We start from the raw sequence: 14,796 nt of genomic DNA on the forward strand, positions 1-14,796 counted from the left end.
CACCTGCAAGGCTGCTCAAATCTCTATTTTTCTCACCCTACTTTATGTTCCCTTTTCCCCCTATCTTTCCTTGTGCATTCAAATCATGAGGGCATGCATTCATTCTACCACTCTAGAGAAGAGTCACGATTTTGAAACAGAGTACACATGCAAAAGAAACCCGAGTGGGTAAATGGAACATTAGGAATGCTGGTGCTGGGAGAAAGACTGTGGCAAAACCAGGGACAACTGGCAGTAAGAACCCCTCAAAAGGTCACCTTTACCAAGCCCAGGGAAGCAATATGGCTGAGGTCAAAGGTGTGAGACCTAGTCTTATGGTTGCCTAGCAACCATGTAACTGTCTTGGTGGTCCGTCATTTTGTATAATTCCTAGGAACTTCAATTGGTTCTTCAATTGGTTTTCCTGGCCCCCTTCATCTTTTTTAGAAGTTGCATCTATAACTAGAAGTTTTCCTGCTCATTCGCTCACAGTAAATAGAATGGCTGGCTCAATTTTAGACCCAATTTAAACTATACAACTTTCAAATGCAAATGATAGAAGATTGCTTAAGTCTCCTAGTCCCAGTAACACTGCCTTTTCCAAAGAAACATAAAGGAGGAAAACGTCTCATGATCAAGGGAAGAAGAGTAACTTGACAAGAGGCACAAATTAATCTGTGGGTATGGCTTGGCCTGGAACAAAACAAACATAACTAGGGGCGCACAGTGGTCACCCCATCCTTACCCCATAAAAAGAACAAAAGCGGGGAATATACTGTCAAATGGTTTGACATTTTATAAATACTCCTGCTGTCCCTTTAAAACTGCCATGTCTGACCTTTCTTCACTAACCAGAAGACATGGTGCTTTTCATTTCCTCTCTACTAAAGGATTACACCACAGAATCAGAATGTTGAGGACCAAGGGTACCACAAACCTAAGCATAAGCACAGCAAATATGACAAGGGGACTGGTGAAGTCAGGCCCTGGTTATCAGAGCTGCCAACCGAGTCAGAGCCACGGATTACACCCAAGGATAACTTGATGAGGAACTTTCTAACCTCTCCACTGGGTTTTCCCACCTACTTTCCCCTGTCCCACACAACTAGCCTTGAAGGGAAAAAGAAATAAGCAAAGTCTACCCAGACCCACTCCTCTTCAGAAGTAACACACCAGGATATGGGTCAATTTTATCACCTCACACCCTACTCATTTATAAGAAGATTTGACTGAAACACATAAAGCAAGAGTTCTTCAGGCATGAATATTACAAGCACATTTACTGGCATCAATATTAAAAGCACATGTACTGAATACTTAGCACAGAGCAGCTTAAGGCTTTCTGCCAAAGATAGTACTTGCCACCCTAATTGCAAGCAAAGGAGTAGAAACTCCTGCCTATAAACACTGCACTAGGTCACATGCCTATGAAGTCACCAATCTAACATCTGGTTATTTAATCATGCAAAATTCTAGGAACACTAAAGATCACTTCATCTATTCACGGATTGGACCTGTTAACTTCTTTAATTACAGTGATTTCCTTCCTGAATATATCCTACTTCTCACAACTTAATAGTTTTTTTATGCCCTACTTCTATCCCACCCCTGTTCCTCAATAGTTTTTTTGCTTCTCACATGTATTTATTGGGTTTGTGCTTCTCGGTAATCTCTAACCAAAGCAACTGAAGCTAGAAAGAAATGAGATCTCAAATCATTTACCCAAGCTGGGTGATTAAGGTAGCGAAAAAGAAATTTTTTTTTTTAGGTAACTGTTATGATTAGGAAGGGACAGTGAAGTAAAACTTATATCAAAATACAAAGTTTTCAAAACAGTACATTTTATTTGACATTAGACAACACACCCCCCAATTTGTCTCAGTTGCTTTTGGGTGTTCACTCATCTTGAGCAAGATTTTTCAATCGTTACAAAACGTCAAGGCCCAGAGATTCTGAATTTCACATCAGTTCATAAGTCAGTGTGTCTTCCATTTATCAGAGCATTTTGGCATAGGTTCCCTTTGAGGTCGAAGGGTAGAGACGAAGTCATTTCCTTTAAAAGCAGATTGGTTCACAACTTCATTTATGCCACAAAAATCAGATGATGATAGCATGTTCTCTTATTCTTGTTTTATCAGTAGTGGTAGTCTTAGGATGCCAGAAACTGCGAAAGGAAGGCTTTTAGTTACTTTCTCCTTTCCACTTCCCAATAATGCACCCCCCACCCCACCTGAGAAAGGGGCATTACTGAGTCCAGCTGATGCCATGTATCAAAAGCCAAACAGTATTAATATTTTGCATGTTTCTCATGCATAAATAAAAATGTACAAAGCAAAATCTAGAAACATCACACCCAAATCCTCCTCAATATTGCTCCCTCCACCAATATTCTGTTGCCATTCATCAATTTCCTTCTGCACTTATGGATGTTATTATTGGTTTGCCATGTAAACTAAAGTTTAGATGCTTTTAAAGTATGTATCAATTACAGTGAACCATAAAGTCCTCTTTCTTTGCAGTGAATTTTGACTTCAGCTTTAAGACAACCTTATGATAGAGAGGTCACACTGATTTAATTAATAAATCCCATAATTATCTAACCCAAGGCTTAGTTGATAACTATTCAGCCAAAAATTGTTTCCCCAAAACTTACAAAAATGAGTGAGGACAAAGGAATCTGTCCTTATCTCAACAGTGACCAGTTACTGGAATTGCATTAAACCAGAAAAAGCAATCCCCAAGTTACATCTGGAGGTAGTAATGCTCTTAAGACCAATCCAGAACCAAGGCAGGCTGCCCTTAGAAATAGCTTTGACCTTTTCTTTCACTCTGCCTCCTATCCCACCCTCTGTGAGTGATTTAAAAATAGAAAAGGTCAAAGCCCAGTTAGGCCTAGATTTAGCGGGGTTTTTTTGGTATTTTTTTCCTCCAATTTTTGCCAATTAGTTCTAACTTTTATTATTCTTAAAACGTAAGCATAGTAAAATTGTTAAGGTGTTTTCATTCACTGACATTATCCTACCCTAACAAGTCCTTTCTTGAGCAGGTTTTGATGGTGAGGAGATTTCTAAGGTGTAAGTTAAGAAGCTGTTGCAAAAGAGAAATCATGTCTCCATCACCAGTGTTGCCATGTACTATCTGAAGACTGTTCTTCAAAGAGATCTATTTAGGTAGTGTATACTTTTCAGAATGTAAACGTAAAGAATTAAAAATAGACAAAACTGGTAAATTTGTTTCAAAACCACTTGTGGCTCGAGTATGAGTGGTTTCCCAAGGCTGGTACCAATGACACTGGGGTTTGGAAATTATTTGTTATCCCTCCTTCTGACCAGCACTGGTCACAGCTATTTTTCATGAGGGATGGGCTAGGAAGAATGAAGTGTCTATTATAAGGAGGGTTCCTGCAACTTAAGGAGCAAGCTCAGTAGAAAACCCTGCTTATTGTAGTGGCCAGAGTGGTAGAAGAAATATGGAGTAGGAATTAAGCCCCACGATGTTATTCTGGGACTAAGCTATGCCCCTAACCAGAAACCAGACCAAAGGCAAAGTTTTAAAAGTTCTCTGGGGAAGTATTCATTTTTTCATGTCTCTGGGGCCAACTGAGAACCTAGCAAAGAACTTTATGCACAATAGGCACTCAAATATACTTGTAGAATGAATGAATAAATTAAAAAATGAATGAACAGTAACCCCTCTCTTATATTCTAGTCTCCAAGCCAATTAAAAAGCAAGTGTCTTTCAGTCAAGATCTTTTTTGTTTTCTGTCTAGGAATTAACACAATGCCTGGAAACAGACACTTCTGCTTAGTGGAGAATTTCATTCCATTTGTTCTTTGTTTTAATTGCATCTCCAAGACAGATTAAGCGCCTTTTGTACCACATCTATTTCATTTAGCATCACCTTCTTCAATGTTTCTAAGAATGAATAAAGAAAAAGTTCTCTCTTATTCCCACTCTACGAAACATGCCAAAGAGAAGGTAATCTATTTAATCATTCCTTCTCAGTGTCTTAATATCACTGCTCCTCAATGATTAAGTTTTTTCAACTAATGAAGAACTGTAGTCTCTTATTAAATTTCTTCTTGTGTTTCCACGATAAGCTAGTGAGCTTAAAGTGCATTTTCGTCTAGGTCTTTTAAATCTCTTCATTCTCCTCAGCACTTAAGAAGAGTACTTTATTCAGAGTGAATACATTTTTACAAAATACGGAATATCTAGAATCTTTTTTATTGCTCAAGTGGCTTCTTGACTCTAAGCCAAGCCAATGAGCAAATACTTTTAAAACCAGTTGTTTCATCTTAATTCTCATCTTAAACCATTTAACTATAATAAAAGGAAAACGTTAAACTAATGAATTAAAGGATAAAACTTGAGCCCTTTTATCAGTCTCCTAACTTCAAACTGGGTCAATAAACAAGTGATGTTAGGACTTTCTAGAACTAGGAAAAACGTCTTCATTTTATAATGAAAGAACCATGCCTTTTTTTATCCTATTTCTTAATTTCCAAGGCAAATCCATGGCTTTTCTGGACCAAACCTATTCAACTAATTCATATAGCATAGTACCTTCCAGAGAACATGCATTCAAATATTTACTCAAAAATCAAACATGTTTTCATATCTTCAGCTATGGTCTGTGATCTAATGCTCTTTAGACTAGGCCCATTTCACTTCTCTTATGCTCAGGACCTAGAATGATGTATTCCACATAAAAGATGCTCTGTTAAATTAATCTAAAAGCAAACCAGAGCCATTTATTTTTATGCCTTTAACATCTCTAAGCCAGGCCAAGGTGGATCTAATTCACCTCCATCTTCAGCATTCAGCATTTAAAAAACTGATGGAGAACCACAACATGTTGCTTTTTTTAAAAGAAATCCCATCTATTCACTCAGGCCAAGGAGCAAGTAGCCTTCTGACCTGGATTTCATCTTTCCACCTAGCTCAGCATTTAGCATACTGCCTTGCACAATTCTGTTTCTCCCATGGTTTCATCATTGAATAAGCTTAGCAGTGGTTAAGTAACTTTTAGTCTGGGTCTCACATCTATTACCTCATTTCCTCCCGTGAGCACCCCATAAGGATAAAATCATTTTTATATTCTAGGTTATGTGCAGTTCTGAGAAAGTAATTAGTAATCATTCATTAAGCCAACAGTTAATTCCTTTTATCTGTATAAAATTGTAAGTTTTGTAAAGTTACACATAGATTTCTGTTGCTGCAAGTTCTATAATAATGCTAATAAATTTTTGCATCCCCAGTTGCTATCTCTGGGGATGAGAGAGTAAATAATTAATGCTCATTCAGCAGATATTGCTTATATATGTATGGTAGTTTAAGACTTATAAATTGATTTTATACATTATTGTCTGCTACCCAGGACACAATAAAGATGGTTTATCTTCACACTCTGATGCCTAGCAAGGAGATTGGCACATAATAGACAGTTATTATCCAGCCTTGCATTCATCAGCTATTTAATCCTTTACATATTATAATCAGAGTGTTGAATAGTTAACAATACTTCCTCAAATTTTTTCAGACTTTTTTTCATAGTATAATGATAACTATGATAAAATTTTATAAACCACATACTCTGCACCAAAAGAGAAAATCAAGTTACCTTTGTATGGTGCTTTTGAGTTCACAAAATGCTAACATACTTTATTCTCAGCTGTAGGCACAATAAAATTATAAATTTATGTATATCTTTAGTGCCTGTAACAATGACTACACATACTAGGCAAGTGATATTAATTCATTCATTTAACAAATATTTAAACCCTCAGTTTGTATAACTATATTACCTTTCTCATAATGGGTCAACCACACAATGACAATTTTGTGGCGACAATGCCAATCTCACAAAGTTTTATTCACAGAGAAAACATCTAATGTCTTACATTTATATAGCACTTCATAGTTTAGAAAGTATAATCTCATTCATTACATTTTCCTGTAACATAGGAAAATATACTGGTAATAATTTAATTTGACATCACCAGTAAAGTCTTGATTAATTAAAATAAACAATATCTAATTCCTTACATCTAAATAATATAGGACAAAACTTCCTTCTTCTAACTTGGGAGCATTATCCTGGATTTCACAGTACCCAAAACAATAGTTGGCACATAAAAGGCAATTAATATTTACTCATTCATTCATAAACATGTAGCCCACTGGTATTTATATAGCGCTTTAGCTTACCAAGCACTTTAATACATACTTCTTATCTGAAATTTTTAATTCTATAATGGGAACACATTTTTTTTTCTTTTGACATCTGTAGTGCCTAGCATAGTATCTGGCACATTACAAGTGATCACAATAGCTTAATCCCCTGTGTCTGCAGTATATTTTATAGTTTAAAAGCAGTTTCTAGGTGTTTTCTTTTCTGCCACCTAGAATACTGTATTTTTACTCAAAATCGCCACAGCAGCAGAAACACAATGGCCACAAATATATGAATTACTCACTTATCAAACACTTCATTCCTAATATCTGCATAGTATTACATACTTTTGATAAAGCACTTTATTTACACTTTTTAAAATCTTTGTATCCACAGTGCATAGCACAGTAGAATGTATATACTACGTAATCAATATTCATTCATCAACTCTGAAATTTGTAAGTTTTTAAATGCTTTGTAGTTTACAAGGCACATTCACATATTTTTCTTCGGGTCACCTGGATGTGATCATAAATAATCACTGCATCCTTAGTGCCTAGCACAGGGACAGGTGAACAGAAAGAAATTAATATTATTCAGTATACAGTCCCTGGCATTTACATCCATGGTGATAAACTATGGCTCACAGACCAAATCCACTTGGTTCGCAAGCTAAGAATAATTTTGTCTCTTTAAAGGTTGTAAAAAGATGCAACAGAGACTATATGGCCCACAAAGAACTAAAATGTTTACCATCTCACATTTACCCTTTACAAAAAGGGTGTGATGAGCCCTGCTTTGCATAACGCTTCACAATTGACAGTACACTTTCAAATGTTAGCTGTGCATGGCCGTCAATACACTATTAATGAGAACGCCTTGCTTTTTTCTGTGTCTTTTGGTGCTTTCATATATATTCTCAATCATTTAAATTTTTTCCCTCATGGTAAGGGGGAAAAAAATCAAGGAAATGATTAAACTTGCTAAATATTCCCAAGTTCTCTCACCTTTAAGCCTAGAGGTGGGTATTAAACCCAGGGGCAGGGTTGGCAAAGTCTACCAAATTATTAGGCCACTACTACGAGCAGGGAGTTCAGGCTGTCTCCTTGGGGCCTCACTCTGTCCCAGGCCCAATTATCTTTTTTTGTAACCATCACTAGGAATCCCAAACCCCAGGAATCCTGCTCACCCAAGCTCAAAGAAGTAAGGTGTTGCTGGTTGGTGCTTCTTAGCAGGCTGGGACATCTGTGTATTTCTTGTCTAATTCTTCTCATTAGCCTGGAGCATCTCTTCACATTTTCTCTAGATAGCCTGGCACTGTTTTTTCCCCCAACAGCCTGATATTTTCCTCTTCTCGTCAGCCTAGAGCTTCTGAGGAAAAGGGAAGACTGAAATACAGTGTCATCTATATGTCTCTTTCAAGTGGAGTGGAGATGAAGAGAAATGGAAGTTTAAAAAAATACCAAAAAATTAATAAATGGCTCAAAACTGTGACTAAAAATTGGCTTAAGATTGGCCCGGGCATAATACTGCCGATCTAAAGATATGTTTCCTTAAGGCAACAGGAACATCAAAAATGATATCTCAAAAGAAGTGGGCTTAAATGGAGATATGAGAACTGGAAAGAGAGAACTGAAAATGTCCAAGAATAGGAAGAATAGCAATAGAAAAGAGGTGAGCCTCAGGTTCTCATCATTGAAATTCCTCTGGTCTTGGGGCTTCTATTCTTCCTGGGTTTTAGATCATGGGCCTCCAGCTTCCTGCTTGATTTAGTCTTGAGATATATATGTCTCTCTGGGGCCTTCTGTCCCTCTGGAGAGGCTTGCGTCTTGGGTCTTTAGTCTGTCTGGGGCCTTCTATCTTTGGGTCTTAGGTGGTCAAGCTAAGGCCTTTTGATCGCAGGTCTTAGGCATTGTATCTTAGGTCTCAGGCCTTCAGGCGCTCATATTCTGGGTCTTCAGCCTTCTGTCTAACTCAGGACTTGAGCCTTCCATCCAACTCAGCCAGGTCTTCTATACAATAAGGGCCGCCTTCTGCACATCATGGCTCTCAGGGCTTCTGACGGTCTCAGGCCTGATGATTCCATCTATCGTGGGACATGGGTTTTCCATTTTAGTCTTTAGGACTCAAGTCTCAAACCATCTGTCTTCTATGTTGGGCCTTCTACCCATTATGGGCCTTCCCTTTCTGTCCATCTTAGGTCTTCAGCTTTCCTTCAGTTTTGACCCTTGGGCCTTCTATTGGTCTTGGATCGTCTCACAGGGCAGCGTGGCAGAAGGAACAGTGCTGCAGTACTTATTTTGATAGCTGACACTCTGCACCTACTGGGAAGGGGTTAGGAAGCCCCTTTGTCACAAGCACACACAAACACGCACACATACACAGCCACAATAAACATGCAAGGCGAGAGGATTGTATGAAACCAAAGAAGGGGAGACACAGACTCATGAGGAGACTGAAATATTCAAAGGTGAGTAGAAGGGAAAAAGCAGAGAAGAAACAAAAGAACAGAGAGATGAATGCTGAAATGGAAAATCACAAAGAGCAGAGATACTGAAGCACACAAAGCAGGAAAAAAAGAGAGAAAATGGCCCAAGAGAGGCAGAAAGGATATGTAGAAAAGAGAAATGCAAGATAAGGAGTAGAAACAGCAGAAAGGAGGCCAGAATCAGAAAAAAGTGAAATGTCAAACCAACAAGAAAGGGAGAAAGTGACAAACAATCAGAATTCACAAGGAGAAAAAGAAGAGAGGTAGACATAACAAGTAATGAGCAAAAAGCACACAGCATGTGACTCAGAGACACAAAGGGAAGAACAGTGAAAGAAGAGCCAGATCTAGGAGAGCACAGGGAATCAGTAACAAAATGAAAAGAGAGAGAGAGAGATCTAAGACAAGGCACAGACCACTCAGCAACAAAAGAAACAATGAGACAAAGATACACAGAGAAGAAACTAACAAGAGAATTATAGAAATGGGTAAGACACACTTTAGATAGAGAAGAAAGACCAAAGACGTTCAAGGAAGAAACAGACAAGCAAAGAAATACACACTTTTGAGTGAAAGAGATAAGCAAAGGCAGACATTCAGAGGAAGAGGGTAGGAGGTAGAAGAAACAAGATACAGCGAGGGGCACAACAGGCACATCACAAAGAGAAGACAACAAAAGAAAACCAAAAAGTGCATTAGTAATTACAATAAGCCATCATTACTACAAATACTACTTATATTACTGACAATAATAATAATTATAACAATAACAATCACCAACATAGATGTTCTTCCACTTACAAACTTTTACCTTAGGAATTTCTTACACAGAACCAAAACATGCTAATTCTACCTGCCACTTGATAGTCTTAGTGGTCGTTTGCATTGTGTCACACGAACTAATAAAACTTTTTGGGTTACCTTTTACTTACCATATGTCAGGCACTATACTAAGCAATGTACATACATGATTTCATTTAACCTTCACAAACAGACAAGTCTAAACAGAGACTCTAAATTGCCAAAGGCCATCCACCTAATGAGTAGCAGAGGATTTAAACACAGAACATGTGCCTCTTAACATTCTGCTACAACTGTTTACAAGGATTTCCAGAGAGCCAAAAGAGATGCCACAGATGAGTGAATATTATAATAAAAAGCCCTTAGAGAGCATCTGATCAATCTCCTCATTATATAGCTTCACCTTTCCCCATCCCTTTAGAAAACTGACTTGATTTTCACACCCTTCACAATTACAATGGCAGCTTCAGGGACTGGGTTTCCTTTAACGCTAAATCTTAACTGCAGATAGATTCTCTCACAATAGAGGGTGAGAAAGGGCCACTCTCTCAGCAACAAACAAAAATTCTTTTTTATCTTGGTTTCCATATGTTTAGGCCTTTAAGAGTGGCAAAGGATCTAGGCAGTGAAGATAAAGGACAGGTTAGTTGAAACTAAATTACTCTGTGACACAACTGGTATGTAGACCGTAATATCTTTGAGTTCCTTCAGTGAACTCAGTTGATAATACTGATTAGTGATCATCCTCCCATCTCATGTTTGCCCCACCCTCCATGTTAGATCACCATAGCCCATCCCACACAAACCCCCAACAAACACCTATTAGCTCTAAAGTGATCCTCACGGGATTACAACATCAACAACTTACTTCATTCTGCTATGTTAAAATGCTAGAGTGTCAGGCACGTTGATCTTTTGGTGTATTCAAATTTCTCACTCTATGCACTGCTTTTGGGAAGGATGATGCGGCAGATACGAAGGGAACAATCAGGAGCTACAAAAAACAAGAGGGAAACCATATAAATGCCATAAAAAAGTATTAACTGAGTACCGTGCTAGACTTAGGGGAAGGTTCAAATTAATGAGCTGTAGAAACACTCTCTACAGAGCTTAGAAATGTACAAAGTTGAAGCTTTTAGGTCCTTAGAGATAAAACTAATACAACGTCCTCACTCAACAGAATAGGAAACTAGGGCATAAATAGGAAAATGTCTTGCCTACTAACACTTGGTGACCCACTGGAAACAGCACCATCAATCTAGCCTTATTTCTTTACATGAATACTAATCTGTACAAAGCCGGTATGATCAGGACTTACTACACAGAATGGTTACATCCATCTCCCAACCTACATCCCCTTAATCAGCCTCTCTCATCACTGACCTAGAGTATCCAGGGTCCTGGTTCTTTAGATCCTCCCTGACGGTAGATAACTTTGTACCATTTCTGGTCAGGTTCCCATTTGTAGCTGTGAAGCTTCCGTCAATCAGCAAGCACAGCATACAAAGATACAATTCTTATTTATCTTCTTAAACAACTTGTTTTGTGTTTTATCCCGCAGACGTCCCAAGGCATCTTGAAGTATGTAAATGACTGGCAAAGTTCTCCAACAGGGCCTCAAGGCAGACTTTGTGGACCAGAGGGTCCAGAATGATGATCTGCCACGATTAATGTCACAGATGTGGCAGTTGTTGTCCATGTTCTCCTAAAAGAAAGAACAATTTAGCTGTAACCCTCCACCAAATAGTATAGTGCCACCCTAAAATCCTAACTCATGCAGCCTGCTACTCTCTTCACATCATCATTTTCACCCATCTCATACCCAGTTCCTTCCCCGGTTAGTTAGGAGCTGGCAGACACAGTTGATAATGATGAAAACAATCTCAGTTGAAAGCTAAGTGAAATGTATACTGGAAAACATGATCAAACTTAAAGACTACTGGGGCCAGCCCCATAGCCCAGTGGTTAAGTTCAGTGTGCTCCACTTCAGTGGCCCAGGTTCAGTTCCCAGGTATGGAACTACACCACTGGTCAGTGGCCATGCTGTGGTGGTGACTCACATAAAAAAAATTAAAGACCACTTATTATGCTTTTAGGGACAGCTTACCCACCTCTGATGTGTGGTAGCTGTCTTGAGACTTCATCTTCCTACCTGGGCCCAGGAAAGAATCTTGATAGAACCTCCTGGCCTAGGCTTGTTGCCCAGTGGTAGTGAGCCTTTCCCCTGGAGGATCCTCATGCCCCATCTCCACCTAGGGATCGTCAAAGGGAATGGGTCACTAACACCATAAAGCAACAAGCCTATTCTTCTGAGGAAGACCTAGAGAAGAGATAAAGAAAACTAAATTACTGAAATGCAATACAGTGGGAAAGTCTATCCCAATGAGCAACTAGTGGTTAAATTAAACTATGTCTACCCTTTTCTTCAGATGGATTGAGGGGTGGAGATTTGGAACTGTGTAGAACTCCATATTCTAGCTACAAGCCTAGCAACATGCAAATTTTTCTATTCATTCCAGCTCCTTTCCTTCTATTATTTCCCCTCATCTCCAAGAGCAATTAAGAGCTGAATAATTACCAAAATTCCCACACTGTGCTTTATTTTCCAGTGTCCACTGATGAGCAATCCTCTAGAGTGCAGATTATTAATGTCTGAGTGTTCTGATCATGAAATATAGTGAAGGTGAGAAATCAAGAGAAAACAGAAGGAGAAGCTAACACTTTCTCAACGAAGAGAGTCATCAAGTTACTTAGAAAAGCTACGATGTGGTCTGACCCTCTGAGTCCTGTAAGAACTCTTCTTCACATTGCTCAGTTTTAAGAACTGATCAATCTAACTCAAAGTGCCTCTCTCTTGCCTAGTTTTATATCATTCTCCTCTTTTAATTTGTACGTTAAGTAGTAAGATGCTGGAGCACTGCCAAGGTAAACAGAATTGTTTTCTACTCAACCTACATGGTACATTTCTTAAACAGCTTATATAAATGGGACACCATGAGAGTCCCAGGATATTCAGAGAAGTCAAGATTTATTACAGGCATATAAAACCCCAGTTATCACAACAGCTAAGCAAATCTATGCAAAAGGAAAAACAAGGTACAGAAAGCTAGGGATCTAGTTACACAGGCCCTTGGGTCTCTGTTATTCTACCTTTTAGCAATTTCATAGTTTTTCAAATTAACAAACCCTCAACTTCTTAAAACAAGAGAATGACAGTGACAGTGGAATTAAGCCTGCCAAAACAAGGCTATGACACAAATAAGTTGGTACTACTCAGCACTTACCACCAGTCTCCCAAAGGAAGGTGGAAATAATTTCAAGGCCTACTAAACAGAAGGCATAGGTTCATTCTCTATCTCCTGCTAAGTAGCTATGAGATATGAAAGAAAGTAATTTATTGTTTTGCATCTCTCATTCTTCATTTATGAAATGGGGATCAAGATGCTTGCCCTTACAGACTTCACTGTAACCTAGCTCTTAGGGATAAATGAAATAATAGATGAAACTCATTCTTGAAAGTTAAAATGTATGTGTATATGCCAAAAAAAAACCTGTGTAGGAATTGATAAGAACTAGCTCATGTTCTGTTTTAAAAAGGAGAGCTGCAGGAAGTTAAAAGCCCTTAAAGCCAAAGACAGAATTCCCACAAGAACGAGCACCCCAAACTACCTTTTTCTCCAGGTGGCCTGCAAGCCATCCTCTTAAGACCAGTTGGAGCTTATCCAGATTCTCCGAAGGAAAGATCTGATGAATGTGGAGCTTCTTAGAGCTGCCTGCAGTCCTCAGGTCTCACATGCTTGAATGTCCTGAAGAAGAAAGACAGGGTTCAGCGGGATATATAATTGTTGAGAAAACCTCAACAAGAAAAAAACTAGGAAGTATTAACCTGAAGCATCAGATATAGGTGTCTCCTGTCTCTTCTCTCTAGCCTGTTTGATCTCCCTAACGTCCTGTAAGGCGAGCACTGGCACTATCACAGAATGATTAAGCTAGTGTAGAAAAGAACTAAATGAAAATATGGGTGAAACCAATACCCACCTTATTAAAAGCTGACTAAATTTGTGGCCTAAAGGTCATCCTCTTGCTGAAAATACTTCAAGATACAAGGTAGCAGAGCAATTGCTACTACTGCCTGGAGGTACGAGTGCCTTGACCATTTTTAATAATTGGCTAGCTGCCTTTACTGTAGGATAGGAGCTCACTGAAGCAGGTCTAAGCCAGGTTTGCAATCTTGAAAACACTATATATGGTATGGTATGGTGTGGAAAGCACCAAGTATGGCTTGATCAGAAATTACCATAAGGACCTTTATGCCAGTATCAAACAAACTCTAACAGTAGTATGTGAAAGATCACTTATTCAACTCTATTCTCTAGATAACATGTCCAGTAAAACCAAACTGGAGTTCTGTGATGTTCTCAATATGAGCAGAACAGGCTTCAAAATCTCTTGGCAACATCCTTCCCCATCCTTGTTTAACCTAAGATTAGATTCTTCATCCCAAATACAGGCTTCTGGTTCAACATGGCAGTTCATACATATTTATACATATTTACTCCACTCCTTCCTGAAACACCATTAACATAGTTAACTCAATGGCACCTATACAACAATATATAACTGTGCATGGCCACTGACGTTTAACTTGTTAAATTCAGCAGGTCAGTTAAGTCTTAAACAAATACTTGAGATCCAACTTGAGTTAGATTTTGAAGGAAACCACTGTTAAATGTTACTTGTCTGTAACTAAAAATATGGTAGTGGGAAAATCAAGTTTTTTTCCAATCCAGTTTCTAAGACTAGAGGCAGAGGAAGGTATTAGCTCTGTTTAACCATACACGTCAGTGCTCTTTGCCATCCAAGATTATAAAGTTTGGGGAAACAGCTCACTTCAGATAATCAGTTGGCTTCTCTTTGAGCTGGCGAAAACTTTCCCAGGACACTTTCACAAATAAGAATAATTTAGCAGCCACCACAGATGAACTTTTAATTCTTTTTTTTTTTTTAAAGATTGGCACCTGAGCTAACAACTGTTGCCAATCTTTTTTTTTTTTTCTGCTTTATCTCCCCAAACCCCCCAGTACATAGTTGTATATCTTAGTTGCAGGTCCTTCTAGTTGTGGGATGTGGGACGCTGCCTCAACGTGGCCTGACAAGCAGTGCCATGTCCGCGCCCAGGATCCGAACCCTGGGCCACCGCAGCGGAGCGCGCTAACTTAACCACTCGGCCACGGAGCCAGCCCTGAACTTTTAATTCTTTACTTCAAGTCACAAACTCCTATTCAGGTATACATTTGATATCCAGGGCTCAGAAACCCTGAAAAGAAATTATGAATGCTTAATCATAACAGCT

General features: G+C 38.7%; 1 long non-coding RNA gene across 2 annotated transcripts in view; it reads right to left on the minus strand.

The window, feature by feature from the left end:
- Window positions 1-1,803: 1,803 nt before the first annotated feature.
- The window catches only part of LOC102150010 (uncharacterized), a 30,874-nt gene continuing 17,881 nt past the window's right edge, over window positions 1,804-14,796 (minus strand). For both annotated transcript variants that reach the window (XR_002805540.2, XR_001377927.3), the window contains exons 3-8: window positions 13,113-13,249; window positions 11,555-11,763; window positions 10,827-11,148; window positions 10,312-10,437; window positions 7,344-9,204; window positions 1,804-2,143 (exon numbers count right to left, since the gene is read on the minus strand). This is a non-coding gene — a long non-coding RNA (uncharacterized lncRNA). The remainder of the gene's footprint in view (window positions 2,144-7,343; window positions 9,205-10,311; window positions 10,438-10,826; window positions 11,149-11,554; window positions 11,764-13,112; window positions 13,250-14,796) is intronic.

The sequence above is a fragment of the Equus caballus genome, chromosome X, assembly GCF_041296265.1.
Source record: "Equus caballus isolate H_3958 breed thoroughbred chromosome X, TB-T2T, whole genome shotgun sequence".
Classification (NCBI taxonomy): domain Eukaryota; kingdom Metazoa; phylum Chordata; class Mammalia; order Perissodactyla; family Equidae; genus Equus; species Equus caballus.